A 10,093-nucleotide genomic window follows, 5' to 3' on the forward strand; every position below is an offset into this window, starting at 1 on the left:
ACAGGAAAATACTTTTGGTTGCTGTGGATCCTTCATCTGTCATGTTGTAACTGGCATCCCTGGTTAAAAAAAATTGATCCTGGACGAATTAGTCATTTTATCCAAACGTCATTATTCCTGTTTGCATTTTAACAAAACAGCAAACAGTAAATATTCCAGAAATTAGAACAATTCATAGCAGTGTGTGGTATATACCACAGAGATGAGGGCTCTAGATGCTAAAGCAAAGACAATTGAAAAAAAAAATTTGTTGCGAAAGTAGAGCAAGCAGAACCTGGATTTAATGTTTCAACCTCAGCTTTTTTAAATCTTTACAAACAATACAATTCAGACACTACTGAAAAGAAGACAAACAATCTGAAATGTATTATGAAACATTAGTCCAAATTATATAGATTTGAACTGCTAACACCTATAAATATGCAAAATAGTGAGGCTAGATTAAATTCTAGACTAAATAGACTAAATTCTGAAGATAGAGGAGTTTCATTTGGGGAGATGGGAATGAGATTTGAAATAAAGTACTAAAGTTTCAATTAAATGGATTCATGGGTTGGGAAAATAATAATTCCTGTTCTTTGTGCAGATTGAAGTTTTGTCAGCCACATCAGACAAACGAAGTAACTATCCTGTTCATGTTGCAGCAGTTCCTTTAGTAGAAGTATTGAGCTAAGCCTTACTCCAGCCTTTGCTGTAAACAAGATCTGTGGAAATTTAAATCTTTGATCATTCAGAGTTTCATTAAAACAAGACAGTTGGTTCAAGTAATATGAAGATGGATGGATGGACATCAAGCAGTGAGATTATATATGCCATGTTTTTGTAGGAAATAGAACTAAACCCAGTAAATTTAGGCTTGTATGAACGAGACATGAAGAATTCTTTTAAATTAGAGTGTCTGATTAATAATATACCTTAATGTTTCTGTCACAGAACTGAGGAGTAATATCTACAGACATTATTCTAGATGTAATTTCATTGATGTTAGAAAACCTGTAATTTTCCTAGTCCATAAAGGTAACTCTGAGGATGAATATATTTTCCCAAATTGTATAGTTCTGGGGGAGCTATATCATGCTGAAAATGTCTCTGGGTATATCTATTAATGCCCTGCTTAGTGATTGCATCACTACTTCTGACTCTCATGTGTTGTTTTTGTTTTTTTGCTTTTTGATTTTTTCTTTTTTAGTCCATAGCTGAGTTTAACATAATAGTTTTCCAAGTCATATAAACTCATATTTATTTCAGACCGAATCTCATTTTAGTGTTGCTCACAGCCATTGAAAAAGAAATAATCTGATTTTTTAGCATATGAAATAGAACGAACATGGGTTAAAATGTTAGCTGGAACTGGATATGACACATGTTTTATTAAAAGGCAGTTTCATTCCTCTGATACAATACTATTCAAGTCTGTCTTGGGTTCAGGGGAGTTTCTAGGACACAAAGTAGTTGTGGTACCCTTGTGGTAAAGGGGATGTTAATATATAAAGACAAATAGCAGACAATAAATAAGTAAATTATGAGATAACTTACTATATTGTTTTGATGAGAAGGAAGGTTAGATGTGCGTTCCTAAGTGGAAAAACTTTTTAAACACAATATTTCTTGTAGAAATAAAAGAAGGTTTCAGCCTCTTCTATGTCCTTTATTAATTATATAGAATATGCAAACAGAGTGAGGATCTTGATGTACCTCTCCAGTGCATTTTGTATGCCCCACATGCTTTTGGATAACTGGCAGCTGTAGCTGCCTCTCAGCCTCTACATACATACAGGATATATTCGCCATGGGAAGCATGGGAATTAAGGATTCTCTCTTCCTTCACTCTCACTATAACACATTTATGTTGGAGATATTTTTTATATTTTCTTAGGAAATGTAAAAGTACTTAGAACTTTTTTTTCTTAAGGACTGATTTTACTGTGCAATCACATTTCCATGATAACAAAAATGCCACATGAAATCCAACGATAGCCTCTACCCACCCAACCTCGGCTTTTGTCCTGTGTTTCTACAGTCCAACACTGCAAGATTTTCCAGAGGGGAAGGGGAAACGTGAGTCTCACCTTTTCAACTTTGTGACTTCTTTTGCTCTTATAGAAGAAAGTAATTTTATTTAATAGGTATGATACATTGGAGAAGTACTTATCCTGTAGTTCTAAGGGTGTCAAAAGAAACAAAAACAAAACAATGTTTCATGCTCATTCCAATTGACATCTCATAGGAGCACTGAGGAAAAAAATTTGCTCTATTTGAAATTAACACCGGTATAAAAGTGCTGAAAGCCATGTGAAGTGATTCTAAATGTTTTAAATTTTATTTTTTAAGAGAAAAATTATATTCTGCTTCCTGGCTTTCAAGACTCTCTTCTTGACCTCTTAACAGGGCGCATTCATACAATGAAGCAATAGTGACTGTTCACAGTTCCTAGAAGAAAAAAAAACCTGTGACTCACCAAATGTTACATGTTTTATCATGTATTTTTATGAGATTTTGTTTTTTAATCAGTCATGCATTATTCATTATTTCTCATGTACTATTTATCATTATCTTATTAAAATTTTCTGTCAGCATATTAGAAAGCAGAAACAATAAATAAAAAATTCATATGAGAATCAGAATTCATATCTGACTTATTAATGAATAATGAAGGAGGCATTCTAAAAATCACCAATGCCTGTTAAAGAACATTCATAGGATTATTGCCTTTCTTCTCTGAAAACCTCCCTTTCATCAAGCCAAAATAAGGGTTTAACTAATCTGATAACTAGAAAGGAAGGATATCTGTAATAGATACTTTAAATATTGTGCAGAATATAAATAATGTAATACTACACTGCATTATTCATAAAACCATATTAAAAGTTCTGAAATTATTCTTGGAATTATATGACTTATTTTAAGTGATGGCCTGTCCCTTCCAAACTTCCACATTAACCTATCTCATACCCTTTCAGGGGCAATATAACTCATATATAGTTCATTATTTGTACAGAACATTCCTTAGTTTTACTTGTTTATTAATCATACCATCTGATAAGGGCAAAAGGAAATGTAATTAGTTGAATACCTCATGCATACATGCCAATACTTTCTGCCACTACATAATAAAAAATATTACTTGAAAAATATTCCTAACCTAGAATTTAAACTGCTTACCAAATAGTCAATTAAATGCCACATCGCTACACTGAGAAGGCAGAAATAATACAACAATCCTATATGAAAAATCTTTCTGTGAAAACTTTAACCATATTTTCCACTTTTAAAAAATAAAAGCAAGATGAGTACTTAAAGTCACATGTGCAGGAGGCAACTATCAGCTCAAGATAAAGCTTCATCTCACATAAGTAACCTCAGGAACTGAATACCTGAAACATTGGCCAGGAAATGGATTTCCTAAGTGAGTGTGTTTTGAATGCATTGGAGTATCTCATTGCAGTTTATAAATCTAAGGGGTGGCTGAAAAGATTTGGAGTAAGGTTCACGCTTGTTAGAGATACTCAGATAGATCACCTGGGCACTCAAACCATCTCTGTGCAAGTCTGACAATCTATCTACATGAAACACATTGAAACCAAGCCTGTAGTTTGCTTCTCTTCATTTTACAGTCATATCTGTAGTAGCTGCATCTGTATTTGCAGCTAATAAAACAATGGTTAGTGACACAAATATTTCCAGGAAAGAAAATAAGAACTTTCTTGGAAATAGTGTTGCAAGAAACAAACTCTCTTAAAAATTTACCAACATGGACAAAGATAACATGTCAACTGAAAATATAATATTGGCTGCATCTGCTTGGAGATCTCCTGTAGCAAGAGTGAACCTACCTCTTATTTACCATAAAGAATTACCACAGAGAACTACTGTGGCTTTTTTTGATCCAAGCAGGTGTTGCAGTCAAGACATAGGGCTTCCAACTGGGTGGAAGTGGCTAACGAGCAGATATACCACCTCTCAAAACATATGCCAGAAAAGCCTCTGCTCTAGGCTTTCCATTCCTAGTGTAGTGTCATCATAATATTACTGAATCTTTGCCGCAGGCATTAAAAGAGGGTTATGGTAGGTGAAAATGTGAGTATCTATCTAAGCAGAAATTCAATGTAATAATGTTCAGGAACAACACAGAAAGTAATTTGGAGAGACGATGATGTTTCTGTAGGAGATGATGTGTAACAAAACAGGGATGAGGTATTGGCAGAGAAGATGAAAAAAGGGTATACGTTTAAAAATCTATTACCTTCCTATGCAAAGTTGGTCAATTAATTTGATGAATGTTTTTTCCTGTCTGAGAGTACAGACATTTTCCTGGTTAGAAATTTTCAGTAAAATCCTGCATATCATTATGATACCATTAAATCAAATGAGATAACAACAGTAAAAGCACTATTTATTTACATTATGAATATCATAATAAAGAAAGTAGCTCTATCGCAAACAATTTTGAAACATTCTGTACATGTTTTAAAGTTTTATAGGGATACACTTTTCCTTACAGAAGAGTTCTAAGAAAAACAGGCTCTTATTTTAATTAAAATCACACTTCCTTACTATTTGCTAAGAATTAGAGACATTGTGAAATGCCTTTACTACATTACTTCGTAATGTCTGACATAAATTATTTTTCATTAAAATGTTGAAAATTAGTACCTGGAATATTCGTGTACAACCCTACACAACCTATTGTACCAGAGCTGAAATTTCTCGTTTTTTTAAAAAATTATCTAATATTTTTTATATTTTCATTTACCATTTAGATTAATTAAAACTGTATTTCAGAATTGTGACCAAAAAAACCCCCAGAATAAAAGAAAATAAATATATTATAACAGAGATCTATTCCTTAAGTTCTTAGGAAGTCAACTTGCATTTGAGCATTTTTTTAAGCATGAGTTTTAAGGTTGCATTAGTTTTTTGTTGTAAACATCCTACTTGTCACCCATGTACATCTTTAGAAAAAAAAAAAAAAGGTGAAATAAACCAATACCAGTTATAGCATCTAAATATCACAACTTGGAAAATGGATTAGAACAAAAGAGGAGGTGTAACTAGTGTTTTTTCTGAATTCAGAACAAGAGGGTCTTCTCCTGTATATGGCACCTAAGAAGCACACAAGTTGTCTAATTGCTGTTGTGAACCCAGTAATCCGAACACTTTCATTTTTTTCTTCCTCCGTGATCTTTAACAGTAACACCTGTTGAAGCTCTAAACAGAAATCTCCTTGTAATCTGGAGCTACTATGCAATTTAGCAAACCTTAAAAAGAACCGTACTTCACAGAGTTATAGATTAAAAGTGGAGATGAGTGGAAATTGCAGAGATTCATCTGAGACACAGAAAAAATTTCTCTAAAAGTAATGAATCTGAAGAGCTTAATCTCAAACTTTATTAAGAGAGAAAAATAAAAATAGTTACCAACCTCTCCAGTGTCTTATTCATCCTTCAATGATTCAAACACAGAGCTTCATTTTTCTAAGCTCTGCTGATGCTTTTTTTGGGGGGTGATGTATCTGTTTTGACATCTACTTAATGATAATGTTATACTTTTACTAGGGGTTAAATATAAAAGCAAAAAATGCAAAATATTTTCTGTATCTTTAGATTATCTTCAGTGTTCTTTTTCATTACCATAACAGAAAAATTTACATAGAAAGTGATCAGGCAAACTGGAAATTTGCCGTTATTACAAACTTCCCAGAATTCTTACTGAAGGCTAAAATTCTCTATGAGCAGCTGCTTATTACTAGTAATTTTGAATATATATGATCCTATAAGCATAGTAGTAGAGAAATGAGAGAGGAAGAATCAGCTCTTCCATGCCAGTTAGGCACTGAAATGTGATTCAGAGTGCTGAAAACTTAAAATTCAGACATAATATGGCTGCTGCACCATGTGTACATTCCACTGTGGCACACAGCAATCACACACACTTCTTTCTTATCTCGTATTTTCTATACTTTCCCTAATGCAGTACCATTGATGTGCTTGAGCATAATCCAAGATCCAGTAAACTTTGTATAAGTCTATATCCCTGCCCAGTGTGAGGTTGTTGTTCTAAATACGTCTAACAGTAATTATATTTATAAGTAAAGTTTGTTGATAATAACTCTGGTGCTTAGTGCAAGATAATAGCAATGAAAGAAGAAGATTCATATCCTTAATTATTTTCTAAATAATTTTAATATTACTTGCAGGAAGCTTTTAAAAATCATTAAAACATGGTTTTGTTAATTCAGCATATAATTTTCAGCAAATGATTTTATTTCCCTTTTGACTATTAAGATTATGAACAATTCAGTAATTGTTATAAACCTTGTAGCCTTTTTCTTTCTTTTGTATTTTTGGTGTGTTCTTGTTTGTTTGTTTGTTGTTTTGTTTGTTTTTCACTTTTAGATATCTGGAGACTCATGAGGTATTTTTACAGTTCATTAAAATATGTAACATTTTGACATTCATTTATCACCAAGAAACAAGATCAGGAAAAATGCAACATCATTAACCAGCTAGATTTACTTAGAAAATTGTTCAAAGGCAGAGAAAGGGGAAATATGAACAGAGACTTTTCTTTCCCATCTTCCCTTTTTGAGAGAGATGAATCATCTAGCTCAAATGGAGGAAAGAGAAAATTCTCCTTTCCTCTTACAGTATTGGTTAAGTGATGGTAGACTTCAGAGGGGGCATTTAGAAATATCACATTGATACAACTCAGCAATGAGTTAAATATGTTTATGAATTTTCAAAGCATAAACAGTCCTTTACAGGGTCCCAGGTTTACAGAATATCAATATATCCCACGCAAAATGATTCCAACCAGTGACAGATCCTCTCTGCCTGTGTTAGCAGAACAGATCCACAAAGACAGGGACATGATGTCAGGAACACAAATCCATTTGTGACCTGGATGGGAATCTGCTCTAGACTCTGGATCTTTCAGGCACAAAGCATTGGCCTCTTGTGACCTGGCTTCCTCCTTAAGCTCAAGTTGGGACTGCAAGATTTTTGGAAGCGTTGCATTGTACACCTTAACCTGTGTCAGTTAGTGAGATGGAATGCAAGCCACATACTTAGGGAACCAGTATATTTTAATTGTACAGGGAATAACTCAACGTCATGGAAATTTCAGAGTCATATAGGGCACGACTTTGCAAATAGCCTGGCACTTTTTGTAGTTTTGTTCATAAAGTTCTACCAACTGCACATATAAACATTGATCGACTTGTTACATTTGTTTTGGAAAAGCTGAAATGAAAATTCAGGAATAGAGGCAGAATCAAAGCCACCTATTTAAAATACATCTTGGATTAAATGGGAATTCAGGATCAGAGGCAGAATGAAATCCACCTATCTGAAATACATTTTGGCAGTTTTTCCCCAGGAAAGGTGATTTGTATTTATATGTGACCATGAGTGTCAGCAGATATCCACTGATGAATTAATGTGCTTGGAAAACACTTTCAGTTGGAAAAAAAAAAAAAAAAAAAAAGCTGTTGTGGAAAATCAGAGAAGATTTTGGAAACAACAGCTATAGTTCTCAGAGGAATGATGCCATTAGAAAGCTCTGCAGGTATCATCAATACAGTTTCCATTGCATAAAACAGATATCCCAATATTTCTATGGCAACATCTCTTTGCTAACATAGTAACATGAGAAAATAAATGTGGTAAGAAATAGTTACACTGAGTTAGATTCTTACATCTGATTCATACATATCTGTGCAATGAGATGAGAGAAAAAAAGAAATTTGTTCTTTTTGTGTTTTTTGGTGTAGTATGATCTAGGTTCCCTATTGGGGTACACTTGTTCCTGAACTGAGATACAAGGGAAGTAAATCTCCTGAAAGTGTGGAATTTTCTGCCAGATCCCAATCTGAAGACTAGGGAGATGGAGAGCTCAAGACTTTTCATACATTATAGAAACATGCTTATCTTTTACCCTCAAAGGAAAATTTAATTGGAAAGTCTATTCCTGACCCAACAGCCAGTTGGTGTGTGAACACAGGAGGAAATCGATGCCTTCCTCCCACTGTGTCCTCTCTGGCACTATTGTCACCATGAGCTATGTGGGATGACATCTACTCCTGGGGTCTCTCAGTGACAGTCAGACCAAATCCAAGTTTGCAGGGATCCATGGTAATTTTTCCCTCCTCAGCAGCCTATTGTCTTTTCCTACAATCAGCTCTGGAAATATATATTTAAGTGGTGTCAAGCCTGGTCTATAATACCAGAAGAATGCAACATTTCAAATTTAGAAAGCAAACAACTGGGGTGCTTCAATGTCACATTAGCCTGAGTATTTCTTTTACACCAGTAGACAGTTAAACCTATGTTTTAGGAGGCAGCTGCTTATCTGGTACTATATTAAACAATTTTCTCTTGTGCTTGCATTTCTAATTAAAATGTGGTGATTGTGGCTAAGACTAAGTAAAGTAACATCTTTCCTTGATAACACAACATCTTTTTTGGAACCATAAATGTATAACCAATGTGAACCTGTTCTTTGTTATTTTGATAGACTTCATTAGCAACCTTCTTCAGTCTCCCTGTCACCAAGTTACTGAGACAATAAAGGTGGTTTGGTAAATTGGCTTGACTGCTGATCTTGATCACTGCTGTACCCCTGATGGACAGTCCACCCAGCAGCCAGCAACTAGTGACATCCATCACAAGGATCAGTACTGAGCCTGACATGGTTCAATATCTTCATTAAAGACATAGGTGATAGGATGGTGAACATTTTTAACAAGTTTGCAGAAGATACCAAAGTGTGTCAGTGGAATACAATGAGCTGGCTGGAGGACAGGGCTGCTTCTTAAGCTGAAGAACAGGCTAACATAAGCCTCAAGGAGTTAAATAAAACCAAATGGAAAGGCTTGTAAATCTTGCAAGTCTTGCATTCTTGGCTTTTTTAATAAGGATGGAGCTAGCGGGTGTGGAAGAGTGATATTTCACCCCTATTTAGCTCCAGTTAAATTTGACCTGGAGTGTTGTGTTCAGTCTAGGCAACCTCAGGACAACCAAGCTGTTAGGGGGCTGGACCACAAGACATGTGAGGAGAAGCTGGGACAGATGATGTTTCTGACCAGGGGATACGGGGAAGGAGGAGCCAGACCACGAGGGAGGTTAAACACTTGGAACAAATTACACAAAGTTGCTGTGGAATCTTGATCCTTGGAGGTGTCTGAGACTTGACAGAAACTGAGAAATTATTCTGATCATTAATTATTATGAGAATGAAATTCCTTTGCACTGGTTTCAGCATTCCTACGTAGCTGTATAAAGATAATGACCTTTCTGACTTGAATTTGTATGAATTATATTGCAGTTAGCATGCTTACAAAGAAAAACTACAGATCTTTAAAGCGAAAGTCTCCCATTTAGAAGGAAGAAGAGAGATGCTAAGCATGTATGCCTGCTCTGTAAATGTGGTCTGATGTGCTGGTTCCCTGAGACACATGTATGTAAATGGTCTCACTAAGTTAGTGTGACATATCTGTGGAACTCATGTTTTCCTTCTAAAAATACAGCTATTAATAACTGCTTATGAAAAATGTATTCAGAATAGAAAAATAAAAACATTTTCAAAGCTGCTGGGAAACCCTTGTGCAAGGAAAAGGAACAGATAACAAATGCTTCCAGTGTTGGCAGATGGAGCTCTATTATATGCAGCAATAGGTTTATCTTCCCTGTTTCATCCTGTGGCATTTCGATAATTTGCTACCAGGAGAAAGCTTTACTATGCCTCTCTTCTCCCAGACATGTTCATAGTACCCAGAAAAGTAAATATTCAGTCTACTGACTGGTATTTTGGAATATGGGTTTTTAGGCATCCCCATAGCAGAAGGAGGGAGATAATAAAAGATGGTGTTTCCATACCTATCTTTTTTCCTCATTTGATCACAGCACAATACAAAACCATTAATAGAAATACAAAAAAGTACTTTCAACATGAGAGGATTGCCATTGATACAACTCAGGTCATAGTTTAGAGTTGCATAGCCAAAGACATTTTCAACAATTGTGTTGCAAATATTCCAGATACGCAGCAAAAAAGAAGGAATAATAGCATAGAATAATAGCACACTGAATAGATC

This window comes from Calypte anna, chromosome 2, assembly GCF_003957555.1.
Source record: "Calypte anna isolate BGI_N300 chromosome 2, bCalAnn1_v1.p, whole genome shotgun sequence".
NCBI classification, from domain to species: Eukaryota; Metazoa; Chordata; class Aves; order Apodiformes; family Trochilidae; genus Calypte; species Calypte anna.